General features: G+C 42.7%; 1 long non-coding RNA gene across 1 annotated transcript; it reads right to left on the bottom strand.

Annotated features, from left to right (window-relative positions):
- Positions 1-399: 399 nt before the first annotated feature.
- On the bottom strand, positions 400-24,542 carry LOC134539303 (uncharacterized). Its single transcript, XR_010076284.1, has 2 exons — positions 24,284-24,542; positions 400-5,272 (listed from the first exon to the last, which is right to left on the bottom strand). It is a non-coding gene; the product is annotated as an uncharacterized LOC134539303 (long non-coding RNA).
- Positions 24,543-24,863: the final 321 nt, after the last annotated feature.

Below are 24,863 nucleotides of genomic sequence, written 5' to 3'. Positions count from 1 at the left end.
TAACGGTGTCTCATTAATATGTTTTCAGGCTGCTAGAGACAGTTTGTAACACTAATGTGGTCAGTTAAGTGGCAATTTATTCTTGTAGGAATAATTCGTAAAATTTAATTACTTTTTAAATAGGCTACTGATAATGTATTAACTACTGATTAAGTGTTTGAACACGGGAATACCAGATTCCACTGATGTACTCGAAACTTTATAATTTATTTTGATTAATATTTGAATAACTAGTGAATTAATACATAATTGAATACATAATATTTGTCACAGTAGCATCTCTCTTGCTAGATTCACCATAGAACCCATAGGCAAATATAATTTTATCCAGATCATATAAAGTAATTTCTTGAACATATTTCATGTACAGGAAACAAAGTTTTAAGAAAAAGCTACATCAAAATTAAACACACTTTATTACAGGAAATTTATTTTAAATACACTTCACATATCATAAGAATACTTTATTCCATGCTATACAAAAATATATGCTATTAAATATTAAATTATAATATTGCATTAGGCAGTTTCTAACAAATAATTTATGAACTATCTAAAAAATATTTTCCCTTACTTACTACCATGGATTACATATAATGGAAATTAAATTAATATAGCTTTGCATCACATAAACCATAATAAATTATTAATTGCCCCATTAAATTGCTGGAAGGACTAGACAACAAACACATTCACATGACCTTCCTGAGAGTTTTCAACACTTGTGCTGCATGTATTGCATGATGCGTCTGGTGGTTACATGCACCGTAAGCGTAACACACCTCCAGGAGATCACCCCCTAACTCCCATTATCAATATAAAATGGTAATAAATATTACATTTGTTTTAGTAAATTCACTCTCTGACACGAGGATTGCATACATAATTACTATAAAATACAATAAATTAGAATTTAACACAGTTACGATTGCAACTCCAGCAGTTATTATTCTGACACACCAAAAGTAAGAAGAGGTTTCTGGTCTTATTCTTATCTGCGGAGCACAAAACTGCAATGAAGTCAACTCTCCCATACATCGCTTGTACAAGTCACGCTTGGCTCAGCTGATTGGTCGGGAGAGAGGACTGCGGTCCTGTACACACAGTGTTGGCGAGCCAATCACAGTCCTGCAATATCACACTGAAATGAATCCAAACTAAAGCAGCGCCACTGTGAGATCTGCCAGTGACGCACCAGCAGCCGAGGACAAAACGGAACAGAAGGAACTAGCGCTGCGAGTCTTACTACCAGCTGTGATGGGCTTCTCACTCAGAGTTCAGACCTGGTGACAACGCATGTGTCTGGACAGCGCGATCGAAGCTGGGATCACAATTAAAAAAAAAAAAAACATAAGCGATTGCATAGCAGGTCAAACACACGACCTGTGCGAAATCAGTCCACAATCGAAATATTCCTGTTAATTTCAGCCAATGAAATTTCGTGTGATGTATCCATCTGTTGGTAGTGTTAGTAAATAAATGCATTAACTATGAAATGATTATCCCACGACATCTGACCAACAAGTTTGTGCAAACATATAAATTAATTTTGGTTATGTAAAATATTTAATGTACCATTATACTCAGGGAAGATTTTTATTTACATTAGTTTCTAGTGTTTTTTTTAATACATTTTTATTTACATTATTTTCTACTGACCTTTTTATACATTTTTATTTACATTAGTTTCTAGGGACTTTTTATAAGTATGTAATAGCAATAATTAATTTTTTAAATCAGGCATTATCTACACCAGAGCATTGCCACAGTATTATCTCTAGTCCCGCCATAATTGCATCCTACTCTGGTCGCATAGCCCGTCGCGCCATGCATCCGTTAACAGGAATAAAACAATATTCATTTTCCTCGTATGCACAAGACCATCCTAAGTGCTAGTTTGAATCAGTAGGTTGTAAAACATGGCAGTTGAATCTTGAGCACACAATTTACTGCTACTGTTATATTCTTTTTTTCAGTTGTGAACCGAGCTTTGCTATGGAGCCTCGGATGAATCAGTGAGAGTTGGGGGGAAGGGGGGGAGGGAGCACGCAGCTCAGCAGGTCACAGTTCAGGTCACGGCGGGCGTCACAGCGGCGCTGCACCTAAGCCCTAAGGCGCTCCCAGGCGCTCGAAGGAGCTCTAACTCGACACTTTGGTAAGCTAGCTTGACTGAGGCAGAGATCCATCAGCTACTCCAATACAACCACTCGCTTAGGCCCACGCACGCAGCCAGGATTCTGGGTCACGGGGGTTATGGCACAACTGAGGTAAAGTTCCTTCACACAACGAATGTACAGGAACAATTCTGTGATCTCTAGGTAAATGTCTCTTTCACTTTAAATGTATAGGCATTGTATAGTTTAAAAAAAAAAATAATTATGCTTAAGTTTTAATTACAAATTTCTCACCGCATGTGGGATCTGATATTTCATAGCTTGCTGTGATATGCCCGCATGCTGTCTATTACACTGTGAGAGAATGATTACAGGGTAAAATAAATATAGTTTAATTAATGAGTATAAAAGTTGGACATTTTAAATTTTTTTGGAAAAATATACAACCATATTATTTGCAAAAAAAATTATCTTTTTTTTTATCATATTCACCTTACATAATACTAAAAATATGATGATGTACCTTTAATATAATATTAAATTTTAGAGTGAGAAATAAATTTATGATTGGTTAAGATTAATAATAATTAGGGCCTAAATTCAATTTTTTTTTACAAAATGTCTACTAATCATATTATTTAAAGCAGTAATAATGGTTTTGTGGCAGTTACCCTACTTTTATTGCATATTGCTTAGCAACATTTAGAAAATTCATTTTAAAATCTTTAGCAAACCTTAACATTCTATATTACCTTTATTTAAAAGTAATTAAAAATAAATTTAAAAAAAAAAACACTCTTGATTTCTGAACTACCGAAACATACTAAATGCTACTGCATTTGTTCCACCAACACTTTCACATTTTAAATGTTTGGTTTGTTGTTAATTTTATATTTTTAAAGAGGCATTCCTCTTCAATGAATTACTATTTACTTAGATTATATTTTATTTAACTTAATAGTTAGCTTTTGATTTTATTTTAAAAAAAAATAGCTAGCTTTTGGACAATGTTTGACTGATATAGCCCATTTTATTTCTGTATAATATTTAGAATTGAGTTTTCTAACAATACTAGATACACAACATTTTATAAATTTAATTAATTAATTTCGTTTGGCCACCACTCTTGCTCAAAAGAAGTAAAAAATGATTTCAACATGACTACCCATTTCGCGAGTTGTGCAGCGTGGTTCTGTCCATCGTCTGGCGATAATTCTCGTACCCTTACATGCCCACTACATTTCGCGTGCACACCGGAGGATTTTATTGTACAGTGCCATAATTATTCCTTTCAATTGAGGTAAACTTTGTTTCCTATTCAAGATTTCTGAATGTTACTTCAAAGTTTGTAAAGGAAATGTTCTTACTTTGTATTATGTATACTGTACTTTACACAGCTAGGCTTATGAGATTACAACTTTTATATATACTTTTTTTTAAGTATTCCTGGTTTATAAACGCAGCAATGTTATAACGATATTACAATCTCTACGAGGATTTCTTTACCCCAATATTTTATTAAATAATTAATTAATTAATGAAATATGTTATACATTACGTGCATCAATTTCCACACCTAAACTTAATTAATAATATACCCTTTTCAGTTTATTTAAATGCAATTTGCAACGAAAATACTTTCAAGGACCCTTGAGAAAACTTTAAAAATAAAGTTCCTTACATAAGCTAACAAAAAGCCGTAAAAGGTGTGGTATATATTAAAATTTTTACTAATTACACAAAAAAAGTATTAGTTTTCAATAAATTATTTACAGTTCATGGTGTAAAGTAAAGATCATAAAGTGTAATTAAAAAACTATTACAGATGTATAAAATTATTTGTTCAACCCCCTGATTCTATACCCAGGTAAATGTTTTTCTACTGTTTCCCCCCCCCCCCCCCCCCCAGAAAAATGTATAATGGGGAAAAGAGGCTGGGGAAGATAAAACACCTGGCTACGACGTTGGCAATACGATATTCATGCCATTTCGGCAATTAAAGTCTCCTTCAGCACCACTCGTGCAGATAACCACATAAATACAGTATACACATGTAGACTATACAAGTGCAAGGCTAATAAATTATTCCTAAGTGGACGTTACGCTTTCCTTATGAATAGTGGAATACATGCTTATAAATAAGTTTATTGCATATGGTGAATTGTCAAAGTTAAAACAATCGTAATACACGAAATACATTGACAGACTGCCATTTCACGTCACATTTCCACGGCAAGCTTCACTGTTGGGTGTTTCACGTCCCTTTCTCTAGTACGATTGGACAAACAATTTGGCAACTTATACATAAATAATTGCAGTTAATCTTTACACAATTCTTGACTTAATTAGTGAAAGAGGCTTGATACGCGAAATGGTAGGGTCCCTCCCTGGACACTCAAGAGATATATTTTTTTCTGATAATATTACTTAATGAGTTGCAGAGCACTTGTAGGGCTGACGCCACGGATGTTGGTCGCTGGCGAACTGCAGTCCAAGGACCAAGGAGCGGTCGCAGGTCGAAGGGCGAGGACTCGAGGCTGCAGGGCGGGAGGAGTCTCCTCTGAAAGTCCTTTCAGCTCGCTCTGGACATCCTGGCTCAGAGGCACTGCAGCGAGTCAAGTCGTCAGTAACTGGTACAAGCCACGGATATCAGCCTCAGGCTCACAAAAACATACGGGTAGTAAAAAATATATATGCGTGTGTGTGTGTGTATATATATATATATATATATATATATATACACATATACATATACATATATATATATACACACATATACATATACATATATATACATATATACAGTACTTTCGGTGACCAAAATTGTTAATAGTCCCTAATTCTCTCCCCGTTTTCTTCACTTCAATAATAATAAATTTCACAGAGCACAAACAGACTGTAATATGTTTTTTTAGAGTCCTGGCAGTGTTAGTCATGAGGCATAAAGAAGTGGCATTGCTGTAACCGTGGTTGTCTTGACAAGCTGCTGGATGCTCCGGGCTGCCGGCGGCGGCTGGTGAGGACGGAGCTCCGCCCCCGCCGGGCCTAGCTGCTCGCGGGGGCAGGGGGCGGCGCCGCGGCGTCCTCGTCGCAGGGGCGGAGGCCGGGGGTCTTGAGGCCCTGCAGCGGCGCCGGCCGCCGCCTCGCCCGCCACACGTCTGCAACAAGCACGCAGCGGCGGTCACGCAGCGCTCCTGGCGGCTCTCGCCCCAACACACACATACAGCAGATCTACAGGAGAAACCACTCAACACATGCGACTGGGGTCTGTTCACGGAAAAAGCATTATTTAAGAACTCGCTGACGGTCGATAAGTAGTTTCGTTTCCGGGTTAAGTTTTTTAAAACTGTATTTCCAGAACAGTAAATGACTTAAAAATTGCGTGTTTTCAGGTAAATTTTTTTTAAAAGCGCAAAAAAAAACGGTGCAGATTTCTTTACAGCACTGAAGGGACTTTCATCACACATTTATTTTTATTTCTCCGCCATTTGATGTTACAGTCTCTGATCATATTTAATAGTTGCCTTGTGCACGACGAGAATACTGCGCGCCAGTTCAGAGCCTTGCGCTTAGAGGCGACACCGCGCTAGAATCACCGGCGGGCGTCGCACTTATCCTCCCCGCCTCACTAACACACACACATACCCCTGACGAGGCGGGCTCCTTAAATATTACATGCGCATTTACACTGTGGATTTATACTAAATGTATCATATATCATTGTAACCTCTTGGGGAATCAAAAATTAAGGTGTTTCTGACTTCATTACCTTCACCACTATCGAGAGGTAGAAAACAAGTACATATTTGTAATACCACAAAGTTCTTTGAGAAAATGAGAATGTTAAATGAAATAGTAAATACACACAAAAAAAATTTCCTTGTTTAGTTCAAACTTCTTTCATAAAAGCCCTTGCAGTCCAGAATTATCTCTGAAACACAATTTTCGCCCAAGTACAACGTTATTTAAAATTTTTAGCCATAACATTTAATCTGATCATTAATTACATTTACTTTATAAGTTTAATGAAACATAGTAAAATACACCTTTTTAGTTGCAAGGTGAGATATAAAATACAAACAACTTAAAGTGCGGAGGCGTAATGTGTTGCAAAAGTTAAAAACAAAAGGACATTAAAAAAAACACATTTATCCATTACTTATGCATAATAAGTCTTTAGTAAAGAGTTGTTTTTAAGGGTTATTGGTAAAATTTAAATTATATATTAAATTAAAAGTTTAAAAAATTCAACTTTGCCAGCTAATCATTCAAAAAGTATGGGCTGTAAAATGTTGGTATTTAGTGAAAGTTGAGCGACTCGAAATGGCAAGACAACCCGCGTGGATGGGCTGAGGGACGCCTGAAGGACGGCAACCCGCCCGCCCGTGTCTCGAGGGAGGGACAGTTCTCTCCAGACAACAACAATTAATAAAGGGCCCGCGCAGTCTTCTCGTCGTGCATACCACAACTGTGACCCTAACATTATATGGGGAAGAAGTGAAGAAAAAAAGTGTAATGCAAGACCCTTGAGTGCTTTCGAGAATATGTACCGGATGTTTCGTGCCTAAAGATTATTCAGAAAACACGCCTTCTGGCTATTTTCTCTTTTCTAAAAATCGTTTCGAAACGACAAAGGAAAACAAAACTCTTCCACTGATGCTGTTTGTAAACAGACAAAATTCTGATATCTTCAGCGGTTTATAAATCAAGAGTTTTTTCTTCTGAAGCTCTGCACACCGTGTAGGCGGCCCCTGCGCTCTTAGTCGCACAAACTCTAGAACAGAAGCCAGTCTGTTCAGAACCACACCTGTCGAGCTACTGAATATCACTGTACGTTAAAATGGAAAGAACTTTCATACCATATAATATTTTGTTATCAGAGCAACATTTAGCTCCTGCAGTAACCAAGTTCGGATTCTGACAGCCCAATAATCCGACTTTGTTAACCAAACACATATTCACGTTGTGAATACCTAGCTAATCAGACTTAGATTATTTAAATTTTATTAAGAATATTTCAGCAGTGAATTCCCGAATGTTCCTTGCAATACTTGTTTTAAAAAAATTCACCTCAGGGTGTAAGAAGAATAATAAATTTTTTCGATCAACAAAATATTTCACCAGAATAAACATTATGTTCAATCATTTGTTTAAGGATTTTATGGTAAAATTTTTAACAACTGAATACAAACAGCACAGGGAACGTACATATGAAATATTTTTATTTCATTTGATACGTAGTCATATTTTGTGTTGTAAAATTGTACGTCGCTTGACAGGGCATCTTCCGTTGATTTCACTAGTTCCGCCTGTACCCGACGTGAGTTAAAATTGTCCTTAAATTTACGAAGAACTCTGGTTACAAATTAATGGTACAGTTTCGTAAATTTTAAGGGTGCCACTTACTTTTAAACATGAAACCACAAGAATAATTCCAGTATGCGAGCAAAACATTCGTAAACGGGTTAAGTCTAGTGCGAAAACATCTGCCACAAGTGTGTTTGTCGTGTTTATACCCAAAACAGAACGTTTAAGTGGAAACGCGGCGTAGTATCTGACATGGGCGTCGCAACCGGGGGGGACGGGGGGGACACGTCCCCCCCCCCAATAATAAAAGTCTTCAATTTCGTCCCCTCCAATAATATATTTAGTTTCGTAGTTTCTCCTGGTGTTTAAATTAATGATTTTGTGTGGATATAGCACCAGCATATATGTTAACTGTGTTTTTACAAATTTGTTCTCTGAAAATATTTTTTATGAAAAATAAATTATATAGTGCAACTAATTATAATTAGAATATTTAGGAAAGAAAAATGCCTAAAAACCACCTTTTGGCACCTTCAAACCCCAAATTTTCCCGGGGGAGGACCGCCCCACCCCCCGCTTTTTCCCCCCAGGGGATGGATATTCCTCAACAACTAAATCAATTGCAGTCCCCCCCCCCCCCCCAAAAAAATATATCCTTGCGACGCCCATGGTATCTGAAATAACGAACATTTCTTTTGAGCCGGATTGAAACGTCAGTGGAGCGACTGTAACTCGTGCATCGCGGTGAGCGCCCGAGGGCGCAGGGAGGAGAAGGGGGGAGAGGGGGCGTGGGCGCTAATGCGATGCGCGGCACGGCGCGCGCGCGGCATGCAGGCGGCAGATGACGGCCCATCAGCTAATAGCGCGCGGATATCACGAGCCCAGCTGCCGCGCCATGAGCATGCGTGCAGGCGGTCTGCTCACTGCTCAGTTCACTGCCCCGCGGCTTGTTCGGATACCTTCAGTGTCTTTCCTGAAGCTCTGCGCACCGCGTGTTAGCCCGGGTGGGCGTTGGAGAGCTGCAAGACCTTTCCAGGGCGGGACTTGAGAGGCATACAAGGCGGGACTTGAGAGGGGTATACACTATAAGGATTACAATAATCCTTACAAATATAGCTCTCTCTAACCTAATGTAGCTAGGTCATTCTATCTTCACTAGTTTTTTTTTCCCTCCTCATTTAAATCCTGGAAGGGAGTGTCAGGATCCTGGCCGGTGGCGACATCGGCGAATCCTCTGTCCTGTTGTCCTGTTGGCGAGCGATATTTTGAAATGGAAAATAATATTCTAAAATTTAAAATTGAATGATTCGAGAGCCGACGTAGCTGCTCCTGCAGCGAATTATAGCGGCGGGTGCGTAAACTAAAGTGTAATGCGCGTCCAGAAATTTTGTTTAAAACACTATTTGCGTATATTTGTCACGCTTGGCATTCATTTATTTGAAAAGAAGGCTACGTTAAATTTAGTGTTCTGGCATCGTATTATAAGTGTATTTGCTCTTTACCTAAGTCAGATATTACAAATGACGAGCGAGCACTGAAAGACTAGCTGTAATCTGTCCACACTTGTTGCCGCGGCCGGCACCATAGGCACTGCGGAGTGGTCGCTGGTCCGGTCACGTGACGGGGAGCGGGCAGCGCGGGGCGCGGTGACTCAAGGCGGAAGAACGCGGGCCGTGTTTTGGCGGGAAGCCGCGCCTCCCCTCCCGCTGACGTCACGGGAGGAGGGGAGGAGGGCAGGCTCTCTCTCTCTCTCACTCGACCGCGCCGCACGCGGAACTGCGGCGCACGTAGTTTTACCCCGATATGCGCAGTCGCTCCAGCTGGGGTCGCAGTGTTCAACGTCAAGCCACCGCCACACACGCCAAACAAACCACGCCATTTCAATGAAAACTGCTCCACGTATCCTAATTGTGTCTGATTGCGAAAAAGCTTTTAAGATCACGTTGCGGGCTGATGGGTGGTTCTGTTTTGAAAAATAGCTAAAACTCATATTTTCATAATTTTTTTTTTTAACACAAGAAACTTCTGGTGAAAATTTTCGAAAGCAACCAAGGGCCTTGAGTTACACCTTTATCTTCGTTTCTCCGCCACACAATGTTACGGTCACCACTCGAACTCACAGTTGCCCTATGCGCGACGAGAAGACTGCGCGCCAGCTCACGAGCCTTGCGCTTAGAGGCGACACCACGCTAGAAGCTCCAGCGAGCGTCGCACTTATCGCCCCGCCTCGCTCCCGACTAGGCGGGCGCCTCTGAACTACAAACACTGTACGTTCACGTGGCGTCTTCAGTTGTCCTGACACGCCCCGAGGTAGTCTCTACCAATAACAAACCAACAGCAACCTAATGGTCGCATATCTTCCAGCCCACGAAACCGCGAACACATTTAATACAAATGCATAAAACCTAAACGACGTCAAGATCCTAATTCTGTTGAGGACGGGAGCCAGCGAACACGCGACAAACGCTCGACACAACCCAGCCTGCAGTTCGCCACTTCCAGAGGTGCAACACTATTGGAGCACGTACACTGAGAGAGACCATGGAAGAGAAACTGTGGAGAGTGACAACAGGCGTAACTCAATTTTAAAAAAAATCTCCACATAATGAGAATTCTATGAGAACTCGAGCGTAGTGAGTCCGTGGTTCGTACCTCGTATCGAGCGATCAATAATTAAAGAGATTTTAAGGACCCATTTACTTCATCGGCTTCGCCACCATCACAAGAAATGTTTAATATCACAAGAGTACCTCAAAAAAATAACAATGTTAAATAGTTAATGCACAAATAATAATTTGATTATTTCAATTCTTACAGATTAGCTCCTATCGTCCAGAATTATCGCTGGAATACATTTAACCCAAGCAGCGTCTGTCTGAAATTTATACCCCATACACAACTCTAATAATGCTGTTAATACACATGTTTATAAATATCTTACAGTGTGATACTGAACTATAACAAGTTATGGCAAATCACGGGGTTGAAACCAAAATGGCGTCTTCCTGTTGCTGCCGCACCCATGGAGCTGTTGACAGGTGGAACACGCAGCGAGTTGCGCCTAGCGCCGCAGCAGCGCTAGTGCGCAGTGAGTCAAGGCCGCGGCGGACAGATACCGCTAGCCTCGGCGCCTCGCTGAATGTTTACACGCCGCGCTCATCTCTCGGCGCAACAGCCGGCCAAGTCCCTCGCATCTCTCTACCTGCAGCATATCTCCGTCTTACCTTTGAATATATATACTGTATAGAAGTCGCCAGCCCAGGTTAAAATTTCTAACAGGGTTTGAGGTAGTTGGTTAATTCACCGCCGCAATCGCCACCATCTCTAGGGCATCGACTTGTGGTGGTCCCTAGCGGACAAGTGTCGAACTCTTCAAACACCCCTTCCCCCTCCCGTTGAACGACCTCGAGCTGCAGTGAATGATGGATGAGGGGTGCGGGGAATGACAGCGGGCGACAGTGCTGCACTCTAACGTGTAAATAACAACTAAGACGATACAGAGCGTTACGGCAGCGCACTGCAGCGGTGAAGTTCCCAAGCTGCTCACCATACGCTTCTGAAAAACGTAGAGTAAATCCTATCCACTCGCGACTTCTATACAGTATATATATTCAAAGGTCTTACAGAAGAGCCGCGTGCTACAATCTCAATAAGTGCGTGCTACAATCTCGGATAACTCGGTCTGTACATCGGTCCCACACGTCACGTAGGCCATTTCATTTTGTTCTCATTACTTTTAACCAAGCAATGTTCCTTATCAATGTATCACGACGGCTCTTGTGTTTTTTTCGTCACAAATTTTCTCCCATATACTTAACAGATTTTTTTCTAGGTGTAAAAGTTCACACGAATGATCATCTTTAATATGAACACACTTGCGATTTTTTTAACCACGGTTTATTTTGCACATATCTGTTGGAAAGATTTGTGACGAAACATGACATAAAAGAGAGCTATAATGGTAAATAAACATGAATAATTGCAATGATAAGAAAATCATATAATTAACAAGGCATGTTACGACCGAGCCTTGAAAAGTAAGCGCTAGTTAGTGCCCGCAAGCAGTGTATAATCGCTTCAAGAAGTTCCACCGAACACTCACAGAGCGCAGTTATCTCGGAGGATTATGTCTCGCCACTGTGTCTGAGACAGCCGCCACCAGCTGCAAGTTTTACTCTGAAAAAGCGCGTCTCGCGAACATCTGACACAGGTAACGTCCTTTCGCGGGTAGATCATCTATTTATTTATACTTAATGAGTGATTATCAATTAAATAAAAATAAAACTCCACATTAATAGACAAGTGAATAATAACGTGCAATTTATTTTTTTGAAGTATAATAGTCATTATTACTTTATTTTTTGAAAATTAATTTCAATGTAACTTATTTTAAAAAAAATTTAACACCGAGGATTGGGACAGCACGTGTCTCGTGTGTCTGAGCACCGACCCCGCGAACCTTATTTTCAACATTAAAATAAAGCAATACATAACTGAACTATATTTGTATAATAAAGATCGCGGGCTTTCACGGCCATTGTCTGCATTTTCTTGGCTTCTGGGTACTACCTGATGATGGCAGCTGCAATGACTGCCGAAACGTCGCAAGACAATTACCTGATACGGCCTACACCCAGAAATCAAGAAAATAGATGTATAGTTGCAGGAGCCGGAAATTAATTTTTTCGGAATTTTTCTCCTCTTGCAGACATTTTTAAAATTTGGCTTAGCTATTATAGTTTCTTTGTTATTAGTAAAAATAATTACTTTGATATTTTATTCGCTAACTAGACAAATAAGTGCAAACTCATTATTTTGGTTTCACTCTTACAAATCAAAAATAAGAATTAATTTCCCTGAAGATAGAAAATTATTATAAAATCCCCCCCCCCTCCCCATTGCACAACCTCACGAGTAACATCTTGATCCGCGCCTGCGCTCGCTAAACCGGACAGCTGCAGATTGGCGTGCTACATCCTTCTGCCAGACGCAACGCGACAGTAATGCGATACAGCAGAGATAAGCCCCCTCACCCCTGCTCTACCCCCACCCGGCCCGCTGCATCGTGCAGGTGGCGAGAGTGGCGACGTAGTTCACATTCCTGCCGCAGTTATCGCCGTGACAGCACTGCTCAGCATGTCTTTTACTGAGAATGTTTGCGCGAAATATGACTACTTTCTTCGATGCGTTTGAGAGTTCCAGACATCGCACTGAAATGTGACAGGTATCAAATTATTCTGCACAACTTCATCCGTGGCTCATTTGTTCGAGTCGTCGAGTAACACATGTGCAGCGAAAGGAATCAATATTCCAGAAACCGGCATTGGTTGGGAATGAAAATTGGTGGCAAATAAGTACAAATCATTGAGCATTTCCAGATATCACATACATAAAAATTGGAAATTCAATTGTGTATCTCATAGTTCAATTACCATCTTCTTTGAAGTATTAGGTATTTTTTGAGATGCATTTCCTTAGATGACTGCACATCGGCGTTAAACAGGGGGTTATGTTTTAATTATTTTTTATTAGAGTTATTGCACTTGTGACAATAAAACTTTATTTTGTTATAGAATAAGGTTGCACACATGCGTGGTTAGAATCTCAGGCTTGCCCCCCTCCCCCCGGAGTACTTTATTAAAAAGCATTACATTATCCTAATTTAAAATCAGATATCTCAATTAAATATGGGGGGGGGGGAATGCAAAATTTCATAAATGCAATGTGCTCACTCACGCAATGCTGGGTATAAAAGTATCTTCAAACGTTTGTAACAATTTATACACGTGCGTAAAGGGTAAGATGATGTAAAATCGAATGTCTTCAAAAATGGATGAACCGATTTCTTTTGACTAGCCATGGTGAAGTCAAAGTCAGCTGGGTTCAAACAGAATGATTGTAACTGGCTGTCCTGGTAGGGACGGGTGTGGGCTGCTCGCCCCGGCACGGGGTAGCAGGCTACAATATATTCTGCCTGCACTTAAGACAGAAGCGAAATTACTTTGTCCCTCGGGAACTAGCTCAGGCCACGCACAATGTGCCAGTCGCTAGCGAGAGACCACGCACGCGCGCGGAATTGACCCTCGAACCCGCTCGTGGCCCGCGAAACAGATAACGAGCGCGAGGTCTGCTTGTATCCGCACGGACTCGCTTCTGGAAGTCTGGGAGGCCATCGGTTCATTGCCGCACTTCCGCGGGCGCGTCAGACAAAACAAAACAATGTATTAATTAAAATGAGCTTGTTAAATTGCGACTGAACATGATCGTCCTTGAATAGGGTTGCAACATGGCAGGCAAAAACGTCTGGTACATGAATTTTCTAGGACGTGGTCTTAATTAAACAACAGCCACAAAATAACAATTATGATAATTATATCCATCAACTAGCTGTCGTGTTTATTTTATTTTTATACTTCTTGATAAATTTTCCAAAGAGCCGGGTGTATATTTCTGCAACTCTCTCTCTCATTACACCCTTGTTTGATGATAATGAGCCCTCTGCCTGCTTGTGGTGTCCCACGCGACACGGGAGGCGACTTGAGGCGGTGTTGCGCGCGCCTTGCAGCCCGGCCTGACCTGGACCACGCCGTCAACACGTGTCGCCGGGCACGCCCCCGCTGCCCCTCCTCCCACCGCGGGGACAGCACGTGGGGTCACATGAGTCCGTGCGCAAGTCACGCGTTCCGGTTTGTAAATGCAACAACTATTCGCGGTTTTTTTTTCCGGAGACTAGCTTAACGCCAAGACGCACTGAAAGAAAGGTTTGTTTGCCTCAACAAAATATTTGTTCATATATGGTGAAATACATAACATTTGTTAATTCAAACAAATATTTGGTAGTAGGAAATATACTGTTGACCCAACAAAATGATTTTGTCAACTCAAATGTATATTTCGTTAGGTTTAACAAATCAATTTTGTTACTTACCAAGTTTGGTTAAGTTAACAAAATATTTTGTTACAGCAAGTAAATATTTGTTCCGCCACATATAAACAAATATTTGTTTGATTCAAACAAACCTTTTTATCTGTGCGACATTCCGCGGTAAATAATTATCTGCGAGGTTGCTTGGCTTGTTGGGGGTTCCAGCCGCGTCGATGGCGACTGCAACGTCGACCGAAACGTTGGTGGAGTCTTCGCCTCCCGACGACTGTGCGACCTCAAGACACCGGCGCGAGAGCCTGTGATCCCCAACAATCACTGCCTGTTTCGGAAGTCGTGCAGTTGCGCGACTTGTCCTGAAATAATAATTATAGTAAATTGGCGAGGCAATTTCTGTCCCACCCATTGGCTGCGCGAAGATCGACGAGACCAACTCGTGTCTGATTGGTCACAGCAGGCTGAGGCAACCTCGTATTGGTCAGCGCCACGCTGTCTCGCCCGCGAGGCTCAAGCATTGGCTCACGTTATGCTAATAACGGCCATTCGCACGGAGATTTAAACAGTTGTTACTTACATATTTGCAGCTAGACAGTCAAATATGCCACGATGTGGTATGGGTCTCTTCAAATAAGACTTGCAAAAGCCATGTTATTATTTTGGAAACAGACCTTGTATACACTTTATCTGCTTTGTCACTGGACCTCAGGTAGTTTTGACACGCCCTGAAGAACCAGAAACCATAACATTACAAAATTCAAACTACCCAATCACTAGCTGCGTGTTATAACACTGTGACATCGTGTATACGTATCGTGACTGGTTGAGTTTCTCTCAGGCACGCGACTACAGGCCGACACACCGATCACAGTAATTTTATGCGGAAGCAAGCGCGTCCTGAATGGCCAGAGTCAGATAAGAAAGACACCGGGGTCTCTCTTGCAGTCGGCAGCCAGTAACTTAGGCAATGCTGAGCTCTTCCGTTTACGTTGCTCCGTGCGACCAATATAAGCCTAGTACTTAGCTGCGGTGGTAACCAAGGTTATGTTCTAAACACGTTAAAGATTGTTTCAAGTACCAGAAAAATCTAGTGTTCTATGATTTCTTAGTTGTTTATTTTTATTATATGTGTCATGATCTCGAAAAAATGTTTATTTTTAAATAAAACTAATATTTTGTAAAATTTAAATAAAATCTCACTGGCTGCCATTTGTTAGGTTTCCGTGCATTGTGGAAGCAGCAGACGCGATGGTGGAATTTTCCCGGAGAGCCGTTTCCGTCTCCGTGCTATTGTGGGACGGGCCTCGTTGCAGTCTGAGAAGCGTCCAGCATTGTTCGCGGAACACCCCATTGTTGAACTCACGCGGTCTGGCAGCAGCGGGACAAGTGTGACAAGTGTGTCACCGCGAACAAGCCGCTAACTGGGCCGGCCACGACTCGCCGCGGACTGCCCGGAGCTGTGACGTCAGCGGCGGAGAGAGGCCCCGGCGTTGCGCAACCCGCGGTATGTGGGTCAGCGCCGGCTCTGACACTTCCCCTCCCGCATCCTGCCCCAGGCCCGCTCGCTAGCAGCGCAGAGACCCGACAGCATCTGCGCTCTCTCCGACATGCTCTGATGGTGGTCGTCAGAGCACACACCTGCTTCTGGACGACCCTGAGCCAGGTGTAAACAAGGAAAAGAGTGACCCTCCAGAGGACCAATGAGCACATACCAAGGCTCGAGTATGCACGGGCCAGTCGGGTCCAGCCTGGATGGACATGATCCAGAGATCGCGGCTCACTCCAGGCGACCAAGTCCACTGCAAGCGGTCCGGCATCTTTAGTTTCAACGTCACCCAGCCCCTGAAAGTCTGATATTCGCGCGGAGCACGATTTTACTACATACTGCATAACAATTAGACATGGCTGAGCATGCTTCAGTTAGGTTATACGAGTAATATACAACAGCCAGCAAGCATGACAATCACACAAAAAAAATCACGGCATCATGAAATTATTTATAAAAAAAAATTGAAGATAATTTATAAACAGACGTCCTACACAAATGGCAACGGCTGCCGCAGCAAAATTGAACTATGCGTGGCTTGTACTGGCGGGCGAATCATCACTATCACTATCACTATAGTTCGAGAGTGGGCAAGGTTCATCATATCTGCGCGTCTAAAAAAATACATTCACACAAGTCAATGACACGGACATTCCCTTCAATTCACACGCCAATTAAAGAAATATTCATCAACGGAAACTGAAGCTTACACTTATCATACATTTATTTTAAAATTAGGATCATTTACTGCAGTAGTGACTGACGCGACATCTGAGCTCCCGATTTGAAATTTTCTTTATTTCCATCGCGCACGGTCACGTTACTGAAGTGAGCGTGAAGATGTTTTCGACAGTTGGTTGAACACTTGCTTTGGTAATAAAATTATTATTAATGTATTTCTGAGAATTTATTTACTAAACTCGTTTAGGGAATATATTAAATACGTACACGCACAAAGACTCATTGGAATAATATTAAATTTGGATCAAACAATCTTTTCTCAAACAGGTCAGAATGAAAAGAAAAATCTTGTTCACATTTATGGATTTCGTATATGCGTTGCGTATGTTTATCTACATTGCATTTCATCCTTAGATTGCAGTGTGCATTTAAAATTTAAATGGACATTAACTCTCTCTTTACAATGCACGAGTTCTGCCATTAGCGCTGTGCTTGTTTCCGTGTGCGCTGTTGCCAGATGCATGCCATAGAGCGAAAAATATTCAGACTCAACTTTGTAATGCAAGAAAAATTTATTTAATGTATCGGAAAAATTGTACTTTGCAAGGTAAAATTTGTTTAAATCATTTCATTTTAAGATGTTTGACCCTTTTCAGCATTGCACATACTTTCATGGAATGCCTTGTTATTTATAGTGACTGACAGATTTAAAATATTTTCTCCTGTGAGATAATAATTGGTGTTTAGCATTTAGTTATTTTTCCTGTCACAATGACAACAGTAATGTATTGTATGGTCTTAAAAAATCAAGAAATAGTATAACTAATGTATATTAAAACTTATGATTAACGATGGTATACAAGGTAAGACTTTTAATTTTAACAACCAGGTTAGTGTCGCCATTTACTCTTTACTGCAACAGACTATAGTTGTTGTTAGCATGAGTTCGTCACGTGGTTGGAACTGCCAGTGGCGCTGCTGAGATTGGCAGCACTTGGTGCGCCGCCAGTGACGCTGGTTGGCGGGATGTTGCCTGCCTGGCGACCCGGACGGGCAGGTAAACAAGCGCGCGCTAATGACAGACGCCCACGAAGCCATCTCCACTGTCAAGGTCACGCGAGGCGCAGATAAGATGTTATCTGGAGCGCCGACTGCTTCTACCTGCCTGCGAGCACGTCGTAAACACGGCCCACTGCCCGTTAATGGCCCGTTCACAAGGTCGTCCTCCGTCTGCGACTCACGTACGCCCGATACCAGGAACTGCGGAGCCGCGGCGAATGTAGTCCTTACAAACAAGGATACAACCTACACACCTGGCATGCAGGGCGAATGGCAGGCGACTCCACTGAAACTACTTCCATATTCTCCCAGCCTGCTGTAGGAACTGCCCGCAGCACAGCGCGGGTTGGAGTACTGGATGCAACCACGAGACCTAGCAGCTCTCCACCCCTGGTTCTCTGGCCTTAAAGGATGCACACTGACTGCAAACTAAGATGAGACAAGCTATCAATACAAGCGTGAGCCACACTTCAGACTCCCTGATAACTGGAACCATCCCAACAACATTCAGGTTCTTTTGTCGTTCCGACTGGAAACTAGGCCTGCAGTGGACGTTGCCACGGATAGTTGAGAGTCAACAAAGTGAAGCGGGTTGCTGACGGGAAGACTGCAAGCTGGACACTTGATTAGCGAGATAAAAAAAACGTAATACAACAAGCTGTTATTTTTTTAAAAAAATTAATATATTAGATCTTCCAGTTCAACTCACGAATACGCGTAATTAAATACTTTGTTTCTAAGCTGTCTCACCCTAACATCCATTACAAGCAAGGTTCTGTTTCGATGTCCCTCCATGTTCCGAAGCTTCGTGTAAACGACAGAGTCGCGGCGACTTGTCACAGGGACGACTTTAGTCGCTCCTCCCGCCACCAGGCCGCGGTCAGAAGAGCGTGTGACCGCAGCGCACAGAGGCGCCACTGTCGGTCGGCGTGGGAACTGCCCGAGATGAGCGCCGAGCCAAGGCCGCGCCAAGTTCCCACGGCTGCAGCTGTCTCAGCTGTCTGAGCTGTCTCGCAGCTGCCGGCAGGTAGTGTTTGTACCACCCTCGCAACCCCCCGCCCCCCTTTTTCACCACAGGAGAACTGCCGCAGTCACACCCAGCCACGTGTACAGCCTCGGACAAGAGTCTGCGGCCAAAATCCCACAAAGTTTCCTTTCTTATTGGCATGTGATATGTTTTTCGTTATCTAGCAAGGCCCGATACACGGAGTAAAATGAACAGAGAAAGGGCAACAAAACCAGTGACGAACACGAATTGTTTTGAAGAGAGAACTTTAAAATATAAATTGTTCTCAAAAATCTTACAACAATGGGTTATGACAGTTACCTACATGATAACTCTTAATATACATCGCTGCCACTGTGGTTTGCAGTTCCAGGTGTTGAAACAGCTCACCTTGCATTACACAAAATAACATACCGCCTTCACAGAGATCTAACAGATGTATTCTTAACTTCAGGTGGGGGTCAACAACTTAACAACAAGTTGTTTTAACAGGTTTTCAAAGTAGCACTTACCAAACTCTAATACCAACAACAAATTGTCTGTGTACAGAACATTCCATACACCATAGCAATTCCAAGTCTTCAGGAACAGTTGTGCGTTTACTACAACACCAACTTATTGTTGTCCTTATATTAAGGAATCTCTAAGCATGGGGATGATAAATACGGTAATAAAAAAAAACCAAAACTGTGTTTCAAGAAACGTTTTTGAATATTATGAAGCTTGCAGCTTATTGGATGCATGCATGAAACGACGTGTCGATTACCCCCGCCCCCAACTCCTCCTCTTTCAGATCCTTCGATTTGCGCACTTGGTCTTAAGTATCGACATTCGGCACCTACAAACAGGAGTGTACTTAAAATGTCATTTCGGAAGAAAAAAAAAGGGGGGGAAGGCGTAGAACCCCCTTTCTCGCTGTTTGCTTTTAAATACGTCCATTTACTGGAGGGAATATATATTTTTTTAGAATTTTTTTTGAGGAGGGGGAATGTATATCTCACCCGCCCTGCCCGGGTGGGAATACATGTTCGGAATGGATAGCCCAATTAATTAAACGCAGTTTTATTTATAGACAACTATTTTCACTATTAATTTAATTGCAACACTTAAAGTTCTGTCTACTAATTAAGCATTATTTACATTCAGTACACAATTTACTCTCCCCACTGGAGCTGGGCTCGACAGTGGCTCCCTCTACCGCTCGTCTCTTACCTCGCACCTATGTCCCAACACACTGCCTCGCACTACTCACTCTCCCATCGCACTCAGTGAAGTCTCCGCACGCAAAGACTGTACGTAACTCGTCGTCCACCTTCACTTACCAAGAGGTCACTTCGCCTCTTCACTTCACTGCCTTGGAGGCTGGCATCGCCGTATTCACAATTATCAGCCACTTTCTGGAATGTTCTCGCATCCCTTTGAAGTGTTGCGTCATCAGAAGCTCCCAGAACAATGGCGTCCTAGTTACGCCACTTCACGCGCCGGACCGTCCAGAGCCGCAGAGAGTTCAATGACAAGGCGCTGATGTAGGGGGACGGGGAAAGGGAGGCTCCTCGTTGCTAATCTCAATACACGTGTAGCGGCAATGGACCGCGCCCCACCCACGGGCCAACGGGCCAGCTGATTGGCTAGCCGAGCTACTGGCCTGCCTCGTCTCGCAACAATACTTGTTATTCATTGTGAGCTAAAGAGTAGCACCCGGGGGGGGGGGGGGTGTTTGTTTCTAGTCGCTGCCATGTTGGTTTTAATCAAGTATAAAACCATAGCTGGCGATGAGAATTACGGTGAGAGGCTACGGACCAAAGAGGTACAAGTCGACGGTGCTCATATATGTGTGTAGCCAGGAAGTGCCTGGAGACTGCTCATTAATGAGTCCATGCCGGTGACATGCTTGTAACTATGGTGCTCATGGATGAGTCAATGCCAGTGACTGCCTTATAACAACGATGCTGCTGTATGAGTCAAGGCTGTTGACTGGCTCGGAGCCACGGTGCTCATGTACGAGTGATGGCCGGGACTGGCTCGGAGCCACGGTGCTCATGTATGAGTCATGCCCCGGGAGTCCGGGAGCAGTCCTGCGGCGAGTGTTAGTAATCGGTTGTGGTGGAGCCACTGTCAGGCGGGCCGCGACATGCTGCAGTGATCTAGGCCGGGCCTAACAGATAACAGCCTCGGACCTCGACCACACACTGTATGTAAACAGCGCGACCTCGGAGCAGCGCGTCAGTGTGGCCACCTGCACGGCACACACAGCACCAGCGATCCCCTCTCCGACAGCTTCACAACATACGCCTAAACGCAACTGGTGACTACCTCTGCTACTCTTAGCGGGGCAGCAGCCATCTTCAAGTCCAGAAGGTGTTCCCGCCCGCGGCACTTGATGCTAAGACAGCTCACGATGCTAAGACCAAAGTTATCTCCAATACTGCTCGGATGTCCAGTGAGACAGTGACAACTTGATAACTACACTTATGGACATAAATCCCTGGAATTAAGAAGCCTGTCTCTGTGAGGGCCAGCTTGCTCTTTGAAAGTCGCGACTGTGAAACAGGATTGATAAACGTGAACGTCAAAACAATCAATGTTTTATGGAAAACAGTCAGTATATTTTTAAGTTTTCTGCTTGTTGCATGCACATGGGCCAGCATATTGGCCAAAATATGGGCAGTATACATAAAAACACCCCATCCACCAATCCAGAAATGATCTGTGTCGATTAAAACCCACGCACAAAATTCTTGGGCAAAGTGTCTCTCCCCCCCCCCCCCCCAACTTTTCCCCAGGAATCCTAGATTTGCGCCCATGACTACACCCGTTTGTCGTGGGTGATTCGTTGGCATTGTCCATCTGAGCACGCTGCCATACTTCGCTATTACTATTTTCGGATTGAGTTATGGTGGGAAATGTGCCCGGTGTTCGAATTTCTCCCCCTCGGAAGAGGGGAGGGGGGGGGGGGGTAATGATCCTCAATTTTGAAAATTCTAAAAATGTATTCATTTTTGCTTTGGGAGTGTTTCCGATACAATAGATCTGGTTATGGTAAAAAAATGTGCCCGGGAAGGGGTTAAAGCCCTAAAATCTTTAACGCTCCCGTAACCCGCCTTGGAGGCTGATTTTAGCAAAACTACCGAGAGCTCAGTTAATGTGTATGTAATATAAAGAACATCGCTGCCGAGTTACAATAATTATGTAGACGTTTACTTGAAAGACGGCCAAGAACTTTCACTTCACCTATAACTCACAAATTTAGATAAGTTTTCATTTAAATTAGTTTTTCAAAACTATAAACGTTTGTTTAAACAAAACCTGCGACATTTATTAATATTCTAAACTCTTTAAAAGAGTTGGAGAATTGACCCCAGCACCTTGCAATACTCTTAGGAAATGTTTCTACAGATTCTACCAATGAATTCTCGATTGAAAAAGCATTAATAATTTAACCAACGATCAAGTGAACAATAACAATCAGAAAATACTCCATTATTTTCAGAAAAAGGGGAAAAATATATATAGGTATTATAAAAGCACAAGACCAGATCGTTGATACTTCACGAAATTTAGGATTCTGTTATACCCGATAATATCAATAAAATGACTAGATTACGCGAACATTAACTAATTTCAAGTTCATTGTAACAAATAAAAACTTTGGTACATATATTTACCTAGTATTTTTAATTCGTCTCACGTACTCATAGGTATTCAATATTTTTTATTTTATTTTGAGACGAAAAAGAATAAAATAAACTTACGTGGTAAAAAAAACTAAAACAAAAAGCGTATCGTTGAATACAATAAAATTTAAAAAAAAATTAATTTTAAGTTTTTTTGTCCGAAAGCCTAAATAATGCACAACTCTGTATAATTAAAAGCGTGGGGTGCTTGATATCATCTTAAATGTTCTATCAGTAATAACAATAAGATTTGTAATAGATTTTCTACCACTAATTTAAGGATATAGTAATTACGAAAAGTTTAGGATACAGTTTAGGATACACGCTTTTAGTTACACCGAGTTGTGGTACATTATTTGGCTGTTGAACAAAAAAAAACTTAAAATTTTAACTTTTAGTTCATTCAACGATAAAACTATTCTTTTTTAGTTATTTTTAAACTTTAAATTTTTATGTGCAAGTTTTCTTCATAATTGAATTTTTTTTTAAAAAAATCTATTTTTACACTAAACTCATCTCTACAAGAACTCTAACGTTCATGCATAGACATTTCAAGTAATGATTTTACTGGAGAAAACTGCTTATATATATATATATATATATATATATATATATATTGCTCTTTTAATTTACACTTTGTTCTAATGTCAATTATTTTTGGATTATTTCACTAAAAAAAAGTCAAACTGAGATTATCAAAGCAGCATTGAATATAGACTACCTACTTGAAAAACAATTCCTGCAGCTGTTGTGTATGAGGCGGATCTGGCTATGATGGGGAGGAAGCACATTACTGCAGTTCACAATAGTTCTTGTAAAGTAGTCTCTCTGTAAACTCGTGTGGCCTGTGTGGAACGGAGGTCTACGGAGTAGGAGGTGCAAAAACTCATTGTATTACACACCACAAAACTAGTGGCTACCTAAATAGAGTGAATTTTCACTGGTTTGTTTGCCTGATAATAGCTTATACATTGGGACCGGAAAAATTCGCGGGTTCAATGACCTGCAGGATGAACTCCATAGTTCTACGTACACTCGGTCAAATATGTCACCCACTCATTGGCTGCTGTGTTTTGAAACGTCCCAACGTAGCAGCCTGTGATTCGATACAGCTTTGGTCGGGGTGTTTCTAATTGGCCCAGTCATCCAGGTGAGTTGTGAGCCGATAGCATGGGTAGCACTGAGGTATAACTGTTTGTATTTTAGCCCTATCGCGAAATGATTTCGCGAATATTTTTCCGGTCTCTACGTTATACATTACTTCTAATAAATTAATGTAGTTAAGTCAGTATATTATGAAAACTACTATTTAGCGGACGGGCCCATAACTAGAGACCCGGAAAATTCGCGGGTTCAATGACCTCCAGGATAGACTCCAATATCCTCTACACACTCGGGCAAATGCCAACTGTTCATTGGCTGCTGACTTGTGAGTCGTCTCGACTGGGTGGCCTGTGATTCGACACTTCTATGAGTGAGGGTCTCTAATTGGCCCCTCAGTCCTCCAGATTTAACAGTGAACCAATGACAGAAGCAGCACTAAGGTATAATTATTTGAATTTTTAGCATAACACGAAATTAACCCGCGAATTTTCCGGGTCTCTACGGCCATAACTACTTCAAAAAAACTAGGTCTCAGTCTCGGTAATGAGAGTCAGGGCCGCAACTAGGTCGGGGGGGGGGGGGGGGGGGGGCAAGCGGGGCATACGCCCCGGGCGCAGAGCTGTGGGGGGCGCCGAAATCGCCGGCTTGCATTGTAATTCCTACTACAACAGGAAGTGTGGGGGGACATGCATGGAAGTTACAGTAGCACAGAAACTGTTACACGTAGGTATGGAAAATGCTTAAATAGCACCATTTTTCCGTGGGAGGGCCCCCGGACCCCCCGCTTTATTTGTGTGGTATGTGCGAAAAAATGCAGGGGGGGGGGGGCATGAATCCATTCATGCCCCGGGTGCCAGAGACTCTAGTTGCGGCCCTGATGAGAGTTCCTCCCCCGTGGGGGCAGGGACTCACCTGTGACGAGCAGCTGGCGCGCGTACGGCCCGCGCCGCAGTCGCCGCGGCGGGGTGCGCTCCGGGTGCTCCTGGCCCGGCGGCCACGCAGCCAGCACGTCGCGGCCGAAGCGCTCCCTGTCGGCTCGCAGCAGCTCCTCGGCGAAGCGCGCCGCCTCCCCGGGGGCGGGCGCCCCGAACAGGCACCTGGCGGCGGGCGGGCGCGCCACGGCCGCCTCCGCGCCCAGGGGCGCCGCCCCCCGCTCCTGCAGCAGCGCCAGCAGCTGGGTCGGCGTCAGCATCGCGACTGGAGTCTGTCGGGCCGCGCGCCTGCCTTGCTCCCCTCCACGACTCCTTCCCCTGCTTTCCCCCTCCTCCGCCGCCGTCGCGCGCATGCGCAACCGTCCACCCTCCCCTCCTCCATTTCCCCTCCGCCTTATCGCGTATCATCCACCCGCTTGAAGCAGGCCCGTTGACGGTTGGGATTTATTCTTCAACAATGACGACAAACACTTGTATTTCCTACGCAACAGCAATTAAAATTCAACATTTTTTTTTAAAATTAATATTTTTTAATTAAATTTTTTTTTACAAGAACACTT

This window comes from Bacillus rossius, chromosome 15, assembly GCF_032445375.1.
Source record: "Bacillus rossius redtenbacheri isolate Brsri chromosome 15, Brsri_v3, whole genome shotgun sequence".
NCBI classification, from domain to species: Eukaryota; Metazoa; Arthropoda; class Insecta; order Phasmatodea; family Bacillidae; genus Bacillus; species Bacillus rossius.
The sequence above is the reverse complement of the archived record's forward strand: the minus strand, read 5'-3'. Positions and strand labels throughout refer to the sequence as shown.